This window comes from Anas platyrhynchos, chromosome 12 (assembly GCF_047663525.1).
Source record: "Anas platyrhynchos isolate ZD024472 breed Pekin duck chromosome 12, IASCAAS_PekinDuck_T2T, whole genome shotgun sequence".
Taxonomy (NCBI): Eukaryota; Metazoa; Chordata; class Aves; order Anseriformes; family Anatidae; genus Anas; species Anas platyrhynchos.
Window position 1 is genome coordinate 23157867 of NC_092598.1, and position 20575 is coordinate 23178441.

The 20575-nt window shown below is 42.9% G+C and overlaps 1 pseudogene; it reads right to left on the reverse strand.

Annotated features, from left to right (window-relative positions):
• Nucleotides 1-18339, reverse strand: part of LOC140003534 (kinesin-like protein KIF27) — a 41403-nt pseudogene extending 23064 nt beyond the window's left edge.
• Between the last annotated feature and the right edge of the window lie 2236 nt (nt 18340-20575).

A 20575-nucleotide genomic window follows, 5' to 3' on the forward strand; every position in this document is an offset into this window, starting at 1 on the left:
CAAAAGCAGCATGGCCAGCAGGGGGAGGGAAGTGATTGTCCCCCTCTGCTCTGCTCTCGTGAGACCCCACCTGGAGCTCTGGGTCCCCCAGCACGAGGACGTGGAAGTATTTGAGAGAGTCCAGGAGGGCCACAGGGATACTTAGAGAGATGGAGCACCTCTCTTACGAAGACAGGCTGAGGGAGTTGGAGTTGTGCAGCCTGGAGAAGAGGCTTTAGGCACAGCAGCCTGCCAGTGCCTAAAGGGGGCCTACAGGAAAGCTGGGGAGGGACTCTGGAGGGACTCTTTGGCAGGTGGTGTAATGATAGGACAAGGAGGAATGGCTTTCCAACTAAAAGAGGGTTGATTTGGATTAGATATTCAGAAGAAATTCTTTACTCAGAGGGTGGCAAGGCACTGGCACAGGTTGCCCAAAGAAGCTGTGGATGCCCCATCCCTGGGGGTGTTCAAGGCCAGGCTGGATGGGGCCCTGGGCAACCCGGTCTAGTGGGTGACATCTTTGCCCGTGGCGGGGGGTTGCAACTGGGTGATCTTTAAGGTCCCTTCCAACCCAAACCATTCTAGGATTCTATTCCATGAAATTTATCTATGAAATCTCTTTGTCAGACTCTGAAAAAAGTCCAAGAGTGAGTTTGCTTCATACAATTACCTAAAGCAGATACTTTCTAAGTAGGATAAATGGAGCCAAAATTTCTAAAGCACTGTGTTTCAGAAAGTAGGGTAAGTTGCCTGTTAGAATAGAGAATGGGAAAGAGCACTTTAATTTTTTTTTATTTTTTTTTTCTCTCATACTTTTGGTATAGCCTAACGGACACAGAATTTGTGTTTAGAACGCAACCATCACATAAACTTTGGAATATATATGTCTTTTTTTGCTATACATTTTTTCATTATCTCTTAAAAATTCTCAAGCATCATCTGTTATGTATTAAATACTTAATTTGCAGAACTACATTGTTCACACACACACAAAAAAAGACTTTTTACAACGTACCAATGTGACCTCCTCCAATGGTGTAAGTCTTCCCAGAACCTGTCTGTCCATATGCAAATACTGTAGCATTATATCCCTCAGCCAAAGACACTAGAAGAGGTTTAATGCAAACTGGATAAACTTCTTCTTGGGTTGAGTTTTTGCCAAATACAACATCAAAAGTGAAGACACGGTCTTTCCCAATGATTATTTGTTGTGTATTTGGGACTAATCTCACGCATACTTGGTGGTTATGAAGTACTTCCTTGGAAAGCAGAGGTCTGACCCTTACTGCAACTTTAACCAGGATCTCCTCCATGCCGGCCTCCATCTCTGTGCTCCCCACTCAGTATTCAGGAAGTCATTACGAGATCTGTTACAATTCCTCTGTTCACCTCATTTGCAATTTTCTGCACCTAAGAAAAAATGTTCTCCGAGTTAAATAATAAAGAATTAACTCCCTGCTGAAACAGAATGTTGAAGAGTTTCCCAAAGAATACATAAGCATCATTACACCCTGGAAAGGAACTGTGATAAAAAAGCAGATATGTTAACAACTGTTAAACCAGTGCAGAAACTAATTTTGCTTCTATTACCTTCTAAGCTAGCAGACTTAACCTTTGGTCTGAAAGTGGTCAGACTTTCTGTTTGGATGTTATACTGCCGGATGAAGCAACAATATTGTAAGATCTTGTTAATGAACTCTTGATAAAGCATAGACTTACAATGAACCTTATTTTCTCACTGCTACAGTACCGATGCATAGGCAACAGAAATTATTCAAACAAAACCTTTTTATCCTGAATTTATACCTACAGACACACACGTGCTTGAAAGCCATCTTCTGCTTACAAGGGCCAAGTATTTAGAATTTCAGAAGCACAGAAAGCTGTCGTGTTGCTTACATGGGGGGTATGATTTTAAATAGTTGTGATTACTACACACCAAGCATTCCTCTGATTTTAATCCGTCTCTTTATGCCCATATGGAACTATTTTTTATTAGTTATATATTTCAGCAACCATGGTTCCTTATACTGCCCCCCATCTATTAATTCTGAAGCACAAGAAGAAGCATCGAATAGGATTTCTTTACAAATGTCTACCAGAAACACTCCAAAGCCTCGATGGGTATCAAATGCTGCCGGATCCCAAACACATCTTCTGCTCTTGCTGATTCTCAGTCAAGGAGGCTTTGCCATGCAAAGGACAGTTTGCTGAACTTCCTTCTTGCTCAACTCCCACGCAGCCTTTTTGCTCTGTTACCCAACTGGCAGAACTCACCAGCTAAGCACATCAAATTCAGCCTGCATGAAAATGCAACCAGATTGAAATACAAGTCTTCTGTGGTTGCAAAGAGAAGAGTTTTGGCATTTCACTCACACCCATTTGCATTGAGGGCTTGTCCATTCAGAGCTGAGAAACTTTGGAAGCTGACAAAAAGCCTTGTTGTACAGAACAGAGCAAAGGGAAGCCAAGAAAGAGAAGCAAGAGCCTGAAATCCTGCTCATTTCAGAAAGGGCACGGCAATCACGAGCACATACTGAAAACTTACTGACTCCCCCTCCCCCGCCCCCCCCTCCCAAAATGACACCCAAACCAGTCGCGGGAGGGGAGGGGCGGAGGAGGGGAGAGATCCCATTTCCTACTTCCTCAAACAAACACCAAGCAAAATGCCGGCTCAGCGGCGCTGTGGGGCGGCTCCCCCCAGCCCCAGCCCCGGCCCCATCGCTCCCCGCTCCAAACCTGCTCCGGGCGGCGGGAGGCAGCCTCCGGGCGGGCTGAGGGGCCGGCGGGCCGCGCCTGGGCCGCCCGCGCTGCTGGTGACAGCGCCTCACTAGGCAACGGCCGCAACCTTCGGCGGCGCCGTCCCGCCGCGCACAGCGGCCCCCCGCGGCAGGAGGGCGCAGGCGGAGCGGGGGTTGAGGGGTGGGTGTGAGGGGACACCGGGGGGCAGCCCCCGGCCCCCAGGGACGCGCACAGCTCGCCCTCGAGTCCTGGGGAGGGTGGAGGGGGCCGTCTGCTTGTGGTCAAAGCAGGGGTGCGAAATGCGGCTTCCATCGCCGCGCTCGTCATGGAGGAGAGCGTCTCCTTACGGCTCCGGTGGAGCTCAGCGGTAAAGGCTGAGTTTTCCCTCAAACACAAGCGGTCTCCAAGTAGGCGAGCCACGCTCACAACTGCTCGCAGCTGCTGGCCCAGCAGCCGCCGGGAGTGCCCAGGCACACATCCACCCACAGACACATCTGTAGACACAATGCCGACAGAGCTCAAGGAGCAAAACACGAACGGATTCTGTCCGATTTGTATATGAAAAACAACAGATAAGACCGAGTCGGTCCCATTCATGACATGGAACACTGCTTTAGCAATTTGTAAGTGCACAGAGCTTACTCCACCCTAAAGACTTGATAAACAAAGAGACATTTAGAAAGCTAAGCTGTGAAATGACTGAAACAAAAAGGTGTATTTCCAGCTTCAGTTCCCTAAAGCGTGTAAGTACTTCTCAGAAACATAAGACAGGACAATGTAAAGATGTAATCTGCGATTAAGTAGTTCTTCTTTCACAGGGAAAACCAAAACCAATGACTTTTCAGGGACAGCAAAAACTCTTGATGAGACAACAACCTTACTCACTGTTGAAAATACAATCCCTTTACATCATTGGCCTCACTCTGCTGCTGTTCTCTCCTTTTTCTTCTTTTCTCTCTTTTCTTCACATTTATAGATCTACACCCTGAAGCTAGAGATTTACCAGCACGTCGGCCACTTCTGCCTTTTCCAGGCTCTGAATCAGTATCACTTTCCAGTTGTAGTAAGGCAAAACGAGACGCAATGGTAGGGACTGAACTGATTAGAGCAGATTCCATTGCCATGTCTGAAATTCTAGGGAGCTGGCTTCTTTTAATTATCAGTTTCCTGGGAAAGTAGCACAGAAGGTAGAATGAAAACATTGTTTGATCAAACAAGCAATAATTCATATCATTAAACCACAGAAGTGGGATTTTTGGCTCAGAAAGCATAAGACAGGGCTGGAATTGGGGGAATGAGGGAGAAATCAAAAAGATACAGTATAATTTATTTATATTTTAACCGACTACACTGTATTACCTTAGGTAACTAAAGAAGAATTACATAAAAAAAAAAAAAAAAAAAAAAAAAAAAAAAAAACAATCTACCAAACACATTTTAGGCTAATACATTCGCTCTTGAGAGATTTCGTGGAAAAAAGGTGGCTCTACAAGAAGCTGGTCTTCATGTTCTGGGTGGAAATAGACACAATTAATAGAATAGAATAGAATAGAATAGAATAGAATAGAATAGAATAGAATAGAATAGAATAGAATAGAATAGAATAGAATAGAATAATTTAGTGCTTAAAAACTATTTCAGATGCCATCCCCAGAGCCTGACAAACACAATTTAAAAATGAAGTAGATAATACACATACGCAAGCTCCAGTTTGGGGTAAGCAGCCTTATCTCTTCTTTTACAAGAAGTTTAATTTTGTTTGCAATGCACTGGAGATTCAGCAAGCAGTTTTCTCCACAGGGAGGTGAACCCAGCATTTCAGCTGGTACCGTCCACAAACATCAAGTTCACCTGTTCTTAGAGCAAGACACAGAGGATACGTTGGGAGGAGACAGAACTAAGTAACACTTATGCCTTCTGTTGTTGCCTGTAGCTAAAAGCAACATGTACATCCCTGGGACACCATTCTAAAGATCAAATCATTTACCTAGCATTAAAGATAGATCCTGGGTATATCTATGTTTGTCCAACTGCAATTTTTCCATGCAGAGTTTGGTCAATTAGCAGAGTATTGAAAGTGATGATATCCATCTCTGATTACAAATTTCATAGAAAACAGACATCTAGATATGCTGACATATTATGACAGCGGTGTAGTGAGATAATACATACTTCTTGAAATTACTGTTCAAAAGGGATCTTTAGATTTTGAAACAAGTTCTTGAGTTATCTGCTTAGATAACCTACAAATCTGTTCCTTATTAAGTACTATTACAAAAGAACATGAGACTCTGCAGAAGTTTCCACAGGCTCTCTTTACCACTTAACTCCAGAATTTCTCCAGTCCAAAATTGTATAGGTGCTCCATATATACTCAGGTATGTCAACATGCAACAATAGCATGGCAGAGACCATTCCCCAAAATAATGATTTAAAAGGAATATGTCATTTCACTTTTCAGAGATGAAAGAACCATGCTCTACTCTTAAGTTTACAGGAGACAAAAAGGTTACAGAAAAGAGCATTCTCATCACACAAAGTTACTCAACTCCATTTCTCTCAAAAGAAGAGAAAATGAAGCTGGTCATCTTAGGAGAAAACGGCCATTGAGCTGTGAATCTACTTGATGCTGATATTCAGATTAGCTGATCAGACCACAACTATGTATCTAGAAAATACAGGTCAATCATATCTACATCATAAGTAATTCATATTTGTCACTCTTTAAATGACAGAACAGGATACATTTGGATTTTTGTGCAGACAAGACTGTGCACATATGCACATGTGTGCATACATTGACAAATATTTTAATGCTAAATAACTATATAGTTAACCAGCTGAGGAAATTAGTTAAAGTTGAGAGACTTCATGCTCTTACTAGCTGGACACGAAATATGTTGAAACTTGAAGCTCAGAGAAAAGATTACAGGTGCATCTTTACAGCAAGAAAAAGCACCAGATAAAAGTGCTCAGTCATGTTCCACAAGACCTTATGATGCTGGATGTTGCTCTAAAGCAGACAACACTCAAAGTTTTGTCTGCAGACTCCCTGCTGTGCTTGGCTTAAGAAAAAAAAAAGAACTATAGTATGACTCTTCAGTAAAAGCTTGGAATTTCTAGTCTCTCTCTACTGTGGTGTATTTATAGTTAATGTAAACAGTACAACGGCACAACAGTCTTTATTTGTACAGTGGCAGCAGTGGCTAATGCTGCCAAATCCTTCTTTTTGCACATACAATCTGAAAATAATTACACATAGCTGAACCTCTACACAGGTACATAAAGTGGCTGCAAACTCCCTTCTTTCGTCTATAAATACACCAATATAAACACACCAATAAGTATACCTTTGCTGTCTTATCGTAGTTGGCATGCAATTAAGAGCCCAGCTGACAAGTACATTTAACAAGTACTACCCATGGAATTCTGCTGTTCCAATTCACTGAAATACTATAGTGACAACATGATATCAATTTACAAAACCTTATTCCTGAATTCGGTGTTTCTACATCATCATCATCATAATGGATGGCAATGAGTTTATAAAGTGAATTGCAAATACATGAGATTGCAGGTTATTTTCTAGTTGAGTCGCAGATAGTTGTTAACATTGCTAATTCAGTTGGTAGGACATTTCAATACTATTCATATTACAGCAGGATCAAATTATCCCACTTCTGCAACACCTAAAGATGGATCCAGTGATTCACCAAGGCCTACCACCATGCCAGGCTTCATATTTTAGCACCACACCTACAATTCTGGCAGACCCATTTTATTAAGCACCTAGCACTTCAGTTTCAAAGTATGGCTCCCATTCCCCCTTCCCTGAAAAAACAATGGGCTGATACCTCAAAAGCTTTCAGCTAATTAGAAGTGCTTGCTAGCACCCTTTCAGAGGCTGGTATAGTTCCCCCCACCTCAGGAATTATGAGCAGTGTTATTCTGTATTGCTATAGAAATAACCAGCCGTAGAAAATTAAAAACACACTGGTGTAATTGAGCTTGAGGCTTTGTTTAAGGAAGCTTTTTGATCACAGAAAGAAAGTGTTCAAATATGATTCAAAGATCGAAGCCGAAATTCCTTGAAGTGGTATAGTCTTTATTGCAGCGCTGGATGATGCACAGGGGATCTCTCCACCTATCGTGCATACCCAAGGCGGAAAGCAGTCTTGAATTTATACAATCAATCTATCAATATTCTACAAGCGCCTATACATATTCCTTACCTATCCCCGCCTTCCCTCGCTTCTCATGCTAATTAGCCTTTTGGCACCTTGCGCCTGCGTAGAGCCTCCCAAGAATTGTGGGCAGGGGTCTTTGGGACGTGGGCAGGGGTCTTTGGGAGGAAGACCCCGAGTCTTCCTCACAGTGTACTTTTCACCTTTGGTCAGGAATCTGCTGAGTTGGCATGTTTCTTAATTGCAAGCTCTGGTTGTTGCTAATTCTTCCATTTGTTGTATCTTTATAATGAATTCCAATGTCCAGTTTTGAGATTTATAGTCCTTCCATTTGTTTCTCTGTCTGTCTACCGCTTCCTTATCATGAGTTGCAGCGTCTTGTTTCGAGATATACAGTCCTTGTCTGGGGATTGTCCTTGCCTCCCCAATGCCTCCCCAATGCCTCCTTAATCAAATACCACAAGGAGTTTCATAATTCCACAGATCAAACTATGACCTGAAGCATCATTTCAACTTCTACAGTAGTTTTCAAGTAAGAGTTTTGAAGTGCGGTAAAATATTGGAAGTAAATAACAGCCTGTTGCCCAAACCCTATTTATCTGAACACAATATTCCCTACTACATAGGCTACAGGAAAAATCCGCATGAAGGTAAAAGGAAGCAAAGCCTGCTGGCAAGTATTTGAAATTGTTTCCATTTGTGTTATGTATTAGCAAGAGCCATAGTCTTGAGAGAAGGCTTTCACTAATGTGTCAAGGAAGTAAGTAACCCCGTTACAAAAAGAGCCCTCAATAATCCAACTTGCAACACCATCATGGCATGGATTGACAGCTCCCATAAATGACCCAGTTCCCAAACGTTCTGATCTGCATATCACTAGCAGGCTGTTAGTGCAACTCTCTGTGCAGTCTGCTCCAAGCAGTAAGAGTTGTGAACACAGCTCCTGCAGCCAAAAGTACCTGTTACTCAGATTCATGCATCACCAACAGAAGATGAGCATTATATACATGTACCATATAATTTTAAGGCAACATTATAGCAATGGTTATTTCTAGCAAGTAGTAATTTATTTATTTATTTATTTATTTATTTAGTGCTTTACTCATTTGTAGGTCATGCTTTTCTACAAACCATGTCAGCATACGTGAATGGATTATTTCAGATTTTTATATTAAAACAACAGATAAGACCAAGTCGGTCCTACTAATGACATGGAACACTGCTTTAGCATGTCTGATGCAGCAATTTGTAAGTACACAGAGCTTACTCCACCCTAAAGACTTGATAAACAAAGAGACATTTAGAAAGCTAAACTGTGAAATGACTGAAACAAAAGGGTGTATTTCTAGCTTCAGTTCCCTAAAGCATTTAAGTACTTCTCAGAAACAGAAGACAGGACAATGCCCTGAAGAGCTTCAGTCTAGTTTTAGACATGATGTAACAAAGCTAACTATGATAAAAGTAACATATCCAGTGTTTCAGTAACACCGAATCCCTTTTCTATGTTACCCACCTTAACCCACACTGCAGGTCAAATAGCTCTACTGTAAGCACTGCTGTAAGCCCCCAACACACATGTTAAGAGGAGCGTAATGCACACCCAGAAACTCAGTTGGAGCATCAGCAGCTTCCTGGTCTGCGTACAGCTTTGTATACATGCATGAATTTACAGTTAACTGGCAAATGTTCAAACACCACAAAGAAATGAGCAGCACATCACAATTTAGGACTCTAGGCTGACGTTAGGAGCAGACTTTCAAGCATTTGTGGAATAACCACATAGCTTTAAATACGGTGATCTACTGTTTCAAGGAAAATACGCTGAATAGCCCAAAAACACAACTCAGTTCCTCTTGAACCACTTCCATCTTCAACTAAACTAATAAAGCCACAGATTTCCAAGAACTTTGAAAAGAGCATCTTCCCACACGCTGTCTCCTTGTGTCTATTACTAACATGCTTATTTGCCACCATCTATCATCGAAACACGTGCTCAGCTAACACCTAAAGTACTGACTGTACTAACTCACCACTGTGTCTCTTATTTTTTTCCTTCATCTTCTGAGATTTGATTTCCTCAAGTGTTTTTATTCCAAAATTCAGATTGCCCTCTGAAAATAGGAAACAGTTCATGAGACTGGCTTAGAGGCACTCACTGAGGACCACAGCTCCTCAGGCTTCTTAGCGCTCAGCAACTTTCTGAAGTATTTAGAATAAAGCCTGTCAACACTCCTCACAAGTGAAAGAGCCAGAGAACCAAGGGCATTTTGCCCCTCCTTTCATCCTTCAGGCTTAAAAATGTAGTTTTAATTTTAACCCATTTACACGATATTAGATCCCTCTATCGTTAGATATGGCTTATCAACAGTGGTTGCAAGGCTGCACGTGCAGCCATTTCAACTCCATGCTGTGGCCCTGTTTTGTTCTCCAAAAATAAAGAAAAGGAGTTCACCTTTCTGACCCAATTGGCACATGATGGTATTCATGGCAGAAATGAGATCATGGAAATAACCGAGTCCATTCAGCATCCCTACATTTTGTTGTGTTTTTACACCACACTGCTTTTGAGTTAACTGTCAAGTTCTTCTGATTTATCCTACTAAGGTGCTGGAATACCTTGTTTAGTAGCAGTAGAACTGCCTTTGCGAGTGGAAATCACCCGTAATCCATTTTTGCCTTCCACAGCTGGTTGCTGGACAGGAGTTTTAGTTTCTTCTTCCTCAGAAAGTTGGTCTGAAGGGGAAAAATCTATTCAGTTATGCATAGACCAGATTGTTCATGATTACATAGCTCATGCAGTGACACTTCAGCCCATGCTTCATATAAAAAACTTTGTTGCTCTTTTGTTTTGTTTTGTTTTTTAAAGAGCTACATTGACCTGATGAACTCCTAAGTAGAATACACTAGGACAAAACATCTAGGACTCTAGATTCTCTCTGCAGCTTTAACTACTACACAACACATTGCTCTTCAGACAGAAAAAAGAAATTTCCTTCCTAGTTTCACATAGAACTTTACACAACAGACCAGCTAAAGCCAGGAGTGGTTCTAAGCTTTCCTCCAACATTTCAGGTTCTGTCCACTGACTGCCGGACAAAGCCACCAGTGACCTGGCCACACTGCCTGCCCTATCGCTAGTCAGACCTCAGGTCATCTGTGATTTCTACATTCCTTTACAGCACAGATTCCTTCAAGAACCAAAGATTTACACAATCATTTACAGCACAAATTCCTTCCAAGAACCAAAACATGCTCACCATCATCATCTTCATCATCATCTGCAGCCTTGATTACAACTGAAGGGTGTGTAGGGCTTGGGACATTTTCAGAGTTTTCCACTTTCATCACCCCCTTAGCTGTGGAGAGGGATTTGACTGGACAGAAAGTTTGTTTTGTTGCAGTGACATCTGAGCCACTTTCAAATCATCGTCCGCGGACTCAGGCGGACTTGGCAGTGTAGCTAGAGGAAGAGGATGATCATCGGTAATATGGCAGTTTAAAACTTTGACCACAATTTAGCAAAGAGGTGGTAGGAAAGGCAGATAACCCGCACAGACAATGAATTCATCATCTCCTTTTGCCCATCCCATCACTGTTTACACCGTCAACAAAGACTTCCCTTCGAACAACAACACATCTCCCTACCACCCAGCAAAAGATGAAACAACAGGAAGCAAACTGCAAGGCAAACATCACACAAAGCCAAGAGAAGCTGAGCACGAAAGCAGAAAACAAACACCAGCAGTACACTCGGTGCAGTACACCTATGACTGCAGTCCTTTTCCTGTACTCACAAATGAACAGTTACCTGATGCCCCCTACAGGATTGGCACCCACTAAGTAATACTCCAAATTAAGTCTTCAGCACTTCAAGAAAAAGGACCTAAACTCACTCTTGCTTGGTGGGAAGAATTGTCCATCGATGTAACGTCCCTTTGCATGATGAAAAGCACAGTTGGCTTTCTGACAGCCTCCCGGCTGCTTCTCCCAGTAGCAAGGAATCTCACTGCACTTTTTCTGAAGACAGAAAGAAAGAAAAGCTCGTGATAACATGCACCTGAGGCTTGCAAAGAGATGCGCAGCTCCAGATCATGACAGCTGTCACAACACAGTGCTGAAACATCATTCCAAAGGTCAGTTTCTCAGTTCAGTGGAGTATTTCTGGGCATATTCACAAAGTTTGCATAAGCTGGAACCACTATGCACATTTAGATTTGTCATCATTCAGTTTGAGAAGACAGGCACTCTCAGACACCAGATGAGGGTGGGTTAAACTAATACACCTAGGATTATACTAGCATTATTCAGAGGGAAAAAGAACATCTGAAATTGCCTAGGTTAACCCTGTCTAGAACTACTTCTTGGAGACTTAGTTCTTCTGCACCTTTAACTTTCCCCACTTCCTACCCCAGGCAGCTAGAACAGCGTTATCGGAAGGACTGTGGGTCAGAAGAGACCTGAGAGTTCATTATCAAGCCTGCTCCCATGACGATAGAACAGCCTGTTTATTACCCCCCTGCTCCAGCAGGTTTTAGCAGTCTATTTAACAGCTATTCTGCATCTGTTGAGAAAACTGTCAGCATCTAATAAAAATATATATATATCTTGCTAAGACATACCTAAGGCATTGATTTTATTTTCCTCTGCTTCCTCCCACCCCCTCTCTTGGTAACAGAAACAAGTATGATTTTGAAGCAAACAAATCTATCCTGCAAAAACACAATCAGTACACCTACGGCACTGAAAAATGCTTTTGTTGATTGATTTTGAGAACACATCGTTAGGCACTCACGTCAATTTCCATGTGTCTGAATCGGCAGACGTTCCTGAAACAACGACCCTCCTGCCACAGCTTGCAGACCGTCTCATTGCCCAGAGCAGCTTCGCAGTGGTGGTAGGCACATTTGTCTCCCTGGAACCAAAAGGAAACCAACGAGGAAAATAGAGTACAGCCTCAAAAATGGCCATGCTGCTGCCTAATGTTGCTACAACTGAATTCAGAATCTATCTGGTTCTCAAGTTAACCAAAGACCAGCGTGCTTCCTCCTCCTAATCTACTCCTTCCTGAAAAAAAAATGGGAAAAAAAAAGCAAAGCAAAGGAAAGCCAGCCATACCTTGGTACAGGTAGAATAGAAATAGAAGTAGCAATCGTCTCCTTGTTTAGACATGCCGACGAGTTCTGCTAACAAGCTCGGCTTCTCTCCACAGGGCCTTCCTCTGCTCTTGGAGAGAGCTGTCTTCACCCTTGCTTGGGCTGAAAGTCTTCTACTGGCTTGTGAGCAGGGAAATCTTCTTTTGAAAAGTAACCCTAAAGAAAGTAACAAGTGAAAAATAATGAGGAACCAACATTTTTCCAGCTTTCTTCAGTTCATCAAATCAAGTTATCAGTCTCTCGAAGAGAGCAAAGCCTTGAAATCAGCTGTTACATGAACTAACTAAATATGAAAGTTCCGTAAAGCTGCCAGGAGCTTTGTCAGCAAGCGTTCTCTTCCACATCCTCAATAAGATGACTTGGAGCACATCTGGAAGCCTGAAAACGGAGTCACTCCTTAAAAAACCACCTGATCATACATGCAAGTCAATAATCAACTCTGGCTACAAATAACTTCTCTAGAACACAGTTAGGACGCATTAAACAGCACGTTCCAGGCACTGTGGGTCTTCCATTTCACCTACCTGGACAACCTCAGCAAAGTTATCGATCTTCAAAGACTTCCAGTTAACTTCTCCTGTAGGCCAAACCAAGACTGAATCCGTGAATTAAAAATAAAGGGGTAGGAAGAATTTTCCTCCTCACTTTGCCAAGGGAACCTCTCATCCACAATTCAAACATAGGATGTGCTTTTAAACGGCTTATAACTAATAGAGGAAGCAAGTCCATTTGAATGCTCTCTCAGACCGGAGACAGCCAGGGATAGTTAGCTCTTCAAAAAAATAAAAACCAAAAAACAAAACAAAACAAAAACAAAAAACCCAGCGCATTTAGAGATGAACTTGTGATTCAAAGTGGCTGCAAAAATGAGGCTCCATCTTCCACAGCCAGACAATTTAACTTTTTTTTTTTTTTTTTAATTTAAAATTCAGTATGTTCCAATCTCTGGTCTTCAAGATTTCTTCACCTATTAAGAAAACACAAAAACCTTTCCCCGTCTTTATTACCTGTACAGCAAAAAACATACCAGTGCATATAAATCCACAGATGTGCATACGCATACACACATCTGTGTTTATACACACACGAGGAGGGAGTGAGAGAAAGTTAGCGAGAGCGACAGTGAAAATCAGAATTTTTGCCTTTTCGACACAGAGAGCGCGTAAAAATTCTCTCATTTTGAGGGAACTAGAAAAAAATGGAGGCTCTACAAAAGATTTTGATGAGTATGCCTTCGAGGCCGATGCTTTGTAAGATGAGTGATCTGGGGGCCAGCACACAAATATGCAGACGTATGTACATGCATACAGGATAAACAGATCTATACACACAAGCGTGCACAGTATATGTTGTATGATCTCCATAGCGAGAACAACTCGTAGCCCTGATCAGACACGTAGAGTTGTAATCAATTAACAGCAGGAAGACAGCAGATCAAGGGTACAGCAAGCTTTGAGAGGCAGGGGAATGCTCACTTTGCCAGTGGCATGACTGCATGATGCCAAGGATTTTGAATTAGTTGGATTTTTTGGAAGCAATTGGGTTTTTCTTTCTGCGCTGTAGCAAATACCACAGGTTTGCCACCACGTGCTGTTCCCTAATCCATATATCCATCCTCATCCATTGCTGCAGGATCATGAAAGGTTAGAGAAGACGACTTAGGTCCAATTTAACAGCCAATGATTTTTCGATGAGCAGAGCTGCAACAGATTTTATTTAGCCACAAGCATTTTTTTTTCTTTTTTCTGAGATGAAGTCAGAAATTTTAATTATTATTTTTTTTAAAGACACTAAACACAAAACCTGCAACCAGACCAGATAAAGTTCAAATTAGAGTGATTCTGAAACCTTTCATTAAAACGCTGCACATTTCTGTGCAAATTATTTCTGACTCTTCTGGACAAAAGTGGATGAAATAGTTCTTACAAATTAATAATCAAAGGTTGGAACCTTTTACTCACACAAACACTAGTGAATTTTCCAGGAAATATTTTTTTGGCAGGGAATTTTCTCAAATCTAAAATAAAGAGAGGAAAAGTTGGCTTCTCATATTAGTTACTGCTTTTGACTGCTGGGCAAAGGGAATAAAAACAGTAGTTAAGTGCAAGCTTTCCTTCTCTTCTTTACTATGGATAGGAATCGTCACTTCGGACCTTTAGCACCTTCAGAAACACACCCAGTGCCATGCAGGTTCCTCTGCATCTACTTCTAACAATTACTGGTGCTCCTTAGCATGGAAGTTTGACTCAAAACACTCTCCAGATTTAGCTCTTTTGACTGCCCAAGGAGCTCATCATTTTGCTTGTTGCCTTCCAGTTTCCTGAACAGACCGGGAACGCTGTTCAGAATCTGAATGGATCTGGTCTAAGGAATGGGAAGAAAGCAAAACCAAGCATACCTCGCAGCCCTAAATTCCAAAAAAGCAGTCTCATTTTAAAAAGGACCTCAAAAGCTTTTTTTTTTTTAAACTGACACCTGCTAACACGGCAATCCGGGCGCTAAACCAACTGAAGTTGCCCCTGAAAGCCTGAATAAAAATGAGTAACTCTGGTGCACTCAGCAGGTCTGTAATAGAAGTTGGTAAGATTTTTAGATTTCTTTTTTTTGCTCCAGGGTGCTGGTAAAATGTTTGCATTAAGAGATTTTGAACCTTTTGTACCAAAGAATTAGAGATGCGCTACAGTGCCAGTAGCTGGGGGTCTGGAAATACACACCAACAAGTGTCATAAGCTTTGCCTTTGCTGAAGGAAGATAAATAGTACCAAGAAAATCTGTCTAGTTTGTTTTACAGGCTTGTCTTTCTCAGTATGGAACAAACTGACCTCCCTGGTCTAACTTTGCAGTTGCCTATTCTGCCTTTGTCCTGGAGAGAAGAGCAAGAAAGGAACAAATCTATTTTTGCACTCCAAAAACGCATTAGAGGAGGATTATCACACCCACCTAAGGGTACTTCCTTGTTTGTTTATAAAGCACCAAGTATTTCTCTTGGACAGTCTCTGTAGCTGGTCTGTTTTGTGCCTTCCATTTATAATAAAGATATTAAGATGCTTACCCCTTGTTTTTTGTTTTTTGTTTTTGTTTTTGTTTTTTTTCTAACGAACAGTGGAAGTGGAGAGTCGGATGACAAGCAAGAACAAACACTAGAAACTCCTTGTTCTGCCCCTGCTTTTTAATCACCCAGCATCACCCCGGCTGCAAAACAGCCTCTGCTGATTTACCTGCTTGTTAAAGCACCCCACAGGCTGCAAGTGCGGTGTGCTAGGTGTCAAGTTCTATTTAACGGTGCACAGGTAACCATTCATCTTCCCACAGTCGAAGCACAGAACAGCCTCTTGCTAACAGAACTCATCCCTGCTGCTGCAAGAAACCTCATGGCCTGCAGGAAAACCTCAAGCTAAGAGTTCCAAAGCAAAAGCAGAAAACGCATGATTTGTACTCTTTATATTGGAGTGAATTCTAGCTGCTAAACGCTGCCTACATCTGAGGGCACGTGCTGAGGCTGGGGGGAAGGACACTCAACACCCACTGACAGCAGGAGTGCAAAGTTGACAGCCAAGAAGGCAAAGGTTAGAGCTGAACGCTGCCTCAGCTTCCTCCAGCAGCCAGCTGGGGGTCACCTTTCAGCACGCTCTCTGAGACTCTGAGCCCCGAGTTACCGCAGCCGCCAGGTACAGCTGCTCCTTGCTGGCCCAAACTATTGGAAGAGTCTTCAAACTTCAGGGACCTGTTTTATGACAGCCTCGAGATCCAATTAATCTGTTCCTGAAGGCGCTGATCGTCCTGGTGTTTCTGGAGCTGTCCAAGAACAATCCTGAACTGAGGCACTCGTCTGATCAGACAGTGCTTTGGCACAGATTTGTCTTTAGCTTGACACATCAAGGTGAAGAGGAATCGATTCTTGCAAGCAACCTCTCAAGCAGGGATCTGATAAGGTGACCAAAACGACAGATCTGTTGTACAGATCTGAGCACGTCCCTCTGCAGGGAATCACTTTCAAGCCTAAGATGTTTCACCCATCTCCCTGCCCCAGAGCGACACAAGTAAAGCTCTTAAGCAATTGCTAACCTGTTCTCAGTGCTCACGAGTCCCAAATCACTCATTTTACAATCTATAAAACATGGCAGCTGGCACCTAGTTGGCACACGGTGACACTGCACACGTTGGCAGTGTCGTCAGGAGCTGCAAAGTCAGGGCTGAGGGGGTTAAGGGAAAACCACACATCAGTTTAGCAACTTGGCTCCCGTAGGATACTTCCTACGGCAGGAGTTTCAGCAAAGCCACTCAGAGGGACCTGCTGGCTAATTCAAACGGGACTTCTGCTGGAGCAGTCAGAAGGCAGCAGGAGATATCCAGTGGGCATCGCTGTCAGTCTGTGGCAGTTTGGGGTCCAGGTATCAGTGGTTAGGTGGGGTTTTCTCTGCTTCACTTTCTCCAAAGCTGTGAAAAAATATTTCTTTTAAAGCACTGTACAGTCCCACGTTAAGGATGGAACCAGCTGCATCAACTTCCAGTACGACGGTGTTGGAAAAAGGTGCCTTTGGTGGTCAGGAGCACAACAGCTCTGCTGATGTGTTATTTAAGTGTGTTCTTACATCTGAGTTTCCTCACAGCAGTATGTAGCTGAGGGGGTCCTACTTTCCTAGGGAAGATTTATGGTTTTTCTCCTACCAAGCACCAGCTCAGTATACAAAGCTCTGTTAATAACACCCAAGCATGTAGATGGAATGCAATTGTTTTCCTTACAACCCCCCAGTTATTTCCATGTCTGTTCTGGACCTTGGGATCTCTTTTGGGAGCTACATTACGCAGAGAACTACAATAAGGCTGAGATCACCGCTGCCTCAATGTAATGCAAAGGTGAAGGCCTTTATGACAGCCAGTTTGGAAATGAATGCAGCCCCATCTTGTCAGCATCAGAGCAGAGCCAGCTCCAGATGGCTCCAAAAAGGAGCTGCTGCTGGCCAGAGCCGAGGCAGGGAGTGCTGCTGGGTGGGCTTCGGGGGAGCAGATTTAAGGAAGGGGGGAAAATACTGCTGTGCAACAGCAGCTGGGAGAGAGGATTGTGAAAGCGTGAGAGAAGCAGCCCTGCAGCTCCCAGGTGAGCGCCACAGGAGGGCAGGAGGTGCTGCAGGCAGGCAGCAGCAGTTCCCCTGTGGGCTGTGCAGGGAGAGGCCCCTGGTGGAGCAGGCTGTCCCCCTGCAGCCCATGGGTCCCCCATGGAGCAGATCTCCACGCTGCAGCCCCCCCATGGGTGGAGGAGCCCCCGGTGGAGCAGGTGGATGTGGCCTGGAGGAGGCTACGGCCCATGGAGAGCCCCCGCAGGAGCAGGCCCCGGGCCGGAGCTGCAGCCCGTGGAGAGGAGCCCACGTGGAGCAGGGGCAGAGAGGGACCGAGAACGAGTGGTGGAGATGAAGTGCTACAGACTGACCACAACCCCCAGTCCAGTCCCCCTGTTCCCCTGCGCTGCACGGGGGGAGGAGCTGGAAGAGCTCAGATGGGGGGAAGGAAGGTGTTTTTGGTTTCTTTCCTTTGGTTCTCACTTGTCTAGCCTGGTAGTAGTAGTAGTTAGGCAGGAAATCTTACTGTCTCCCTATGCTGAGTCTGCTTTGCCCATCACGATCCTTGTTGAGCGATCTCCCTGTCCTTGTCTCAACCCTTGAGCCCTTTGCCTCGTATTTTCTCTCCCTTTCTCTTTGAGGAGGGGGAGGGAGAGAGTGGCCGTGATGGAGCTCGGCTGCCCACCCACCGAAAAGCACTGCAGCTGCAAAGTACTGGAAAAGTTTTCAGAAGCAACAAGGTGTTTAACAAGGAAATGTATAGTTTCCTTTTGCAGGCTTCCTAAATAATTGGGCTTATTTCATATTCCCAACTCGGAGGAGGAGAATTGTTGATTTCACCTTCTTTTTTCTTCCTTGGAAATCAAAGGTGAACAGCTCTAAAAGGAAGGGGAACGTATCAGAAGCAAGCTTTTTTTGGCTTGTAATCCTTTCTTAAGGAAAAGATTTCTCACACACCTTCCCCAGACGTAGGGGGGCAGAGAATAATTTTGGAACTACTCCAATTAAAGTCAGCTTGGGGAGAGTGGGACTTCTCTACTTGTTTCTGAGACATTCGCATTAGCAAGAGAGAGTGTTGTGTTGCCGCTGCCAGGGGCCTACGGTGATGACTTCAGAAACAGAATTGAATGATGTCACTGTGACACCTTGGTAACAGCTGCCTCTGAGCAAGTTTAGCGAGGAGGGACAGAGAAGTGTGCTGGATGAAACCACGTGAGGACTTGTGGATCCCACGTTGAGGTGCATCGAGAGGGCCCACCCTTCTGTAAGTGTTTGGATGCTTCATTTTCGATTTCTGTAGTTTGTGTAAAGTCCTTTCACAAGCATGAAGTTTGGTACTTCGGCTCAGGGATGTAGCTGCACAGAGTGACAGGTGCAACATGTGGCTGAGGGCCTCTGCACGTTCTCTCTTTCCCACACACGATCAAGAAAGAAGGGTAGACAAATAAGAGTGTGCTGTGGTCCTGCCATAGACCTCAAGTACTACAGCATAAACAAGAGACTTAAAAGTAGCCCATCACATGAAACTTCAGGACAGCAATGCACTTCATCAGCTGGTCTGGCCTGTTGAGTGGAGTGTCTCAGGATGGAGTGTATGAAGATGCACTCCATCTACTTATCTGCTTTCAGATTAGCACTTGCAGTGAGCAAGCTGCCTGGCCTTAACATTTTTCATTTCATTTTTCACCCGACTTTTGCTGGTTCTTCTTGGTCTAGAAAAAAAAAAAAAAAAAGTGAACTCAGATCAAAATAGAAGGATTTCCTTTTCATTAATTCCATGTTCTTAACTTGACAGGTTTGGTTATTGACGTAGAAGGGACATATCTGGCCTGACTTGAGTTACTCATAATGTTTCACTTCATTGTAGATATGACTGGAAACCAGAGACAAGACTGGTAAAATCATTCCTAGAACTCTGTGTTGTTTTCCTTCAGGTACCTTGTCTCTCAAGTCGGTGAGGGCTGGGACAGAATGAGATTGGAAAAGTCAAGTGTAGTATTCATTGTTACAGAAGTAGTTGTCCTGTATCTTCTATGGCAAAAGAATTTTCCTGAATAAATATATAAATAAATAGATAAAATTCCCCTGGCAAAGATTGGAAGCTGACACTTACCTGAAAGTTACCAAAGCAACTTCCTCCCGGCAAGGTAACATAGCTCACAAATGGTGGGCCCAGGGAGCTCAGTGATTCATACACAATGATGCCTTCGCTTGGGAATACGGCCTTCTGCTTCTGTTTGCTTTCCCAGAACTCCTGCAATATTGCTACGACATTCACTGTCAAAGACATAAAAATGCTGAATGTAGGATGCATACATGTCCTTGATCTTAGTGTTTTCTGTGTTACACAAGAAATGCAGACATATGAGCTTGATACATTTATTATTGATAATAAAATGTCTGTGATTATTTCTGCTGGTGTGAAAAATATGATTTTGTGGCAATTTTGGACTTTCTGGGATTGCAGGCTACTGTAGTACATAAATTGCAGGTCAGCAATATTGTACTATTAAGTCAATGTGTTGGAACTTTGATATCACAGCAGCCATTAAGCTGCTCACTTTCAAACATGAGAAAATGTTATACTCAGATTCCTCTTTTCCATTCTCAAAAAACAAAAACAAAAACACATGGTCATGCAAGGAAAGCAGCTGACTTTTAATGCAAAACTTTATGAAGTAGCTGGAAAAAAAGGTGTTGTATATTATGATGATAATAGTTGCAGGCTAATGTGAAAATAGAAATGTGAAAACCAGAAATCCAATTGACATCATGACTATTGAGCCAGTACTCCAAAGTTTTACGTTCTGTGTTGGGGTTTTCTCAACACTTTTCGGCTTGGACTCGAAAAGAATTTTAGTATAGTTTATCTAGACTCCTTTTACAGAGCCATGTGTAGCTTAGAGATAATTTTCTTTCTTTCTGGGCATCGTTCAGCAGGTGGTGAGCAATTGCATTGTGCATCACTTGTTTTGTACACATTAGTGGTATTAATACTCTTATCATCATTATTATTATTTTCCTTTTTTTTCTTCTTCTTTTTTTTTTTTTTTCCTCTCTCCAAATAAACTGTCTTTATCTCAACCTACAGGCTTTCTTTCCTTTTTTTTTTTTTTTTCTTTTTCTTTTTCCTGATTCTCTCCCCCATCCCACAGAGGGAGGGAGGAGGGTAAGCAAATGGCTGCGTGGTGCTTAGCTGCCTAATAGGTTAAACCACAACACTATGCAAAAACAAACAAATGAACAAACAAACAAAAAAAAAAACAGCTGTGTATGATGTTCATCATTTCTCACTTGAAAATTTAAATTCAGAAGGTAAGAAGTATGTTTCTTAATTTGGACCTTCCAGTGGAAATATGGAAGCCCTAGGCAGCAGTATGGGTCCTTCAGAGTACTGATACTGGTTCAGTATCAAGTATTAGTGCATACAGGAATCAGTGGCAGAGATAATTTTCCTCAT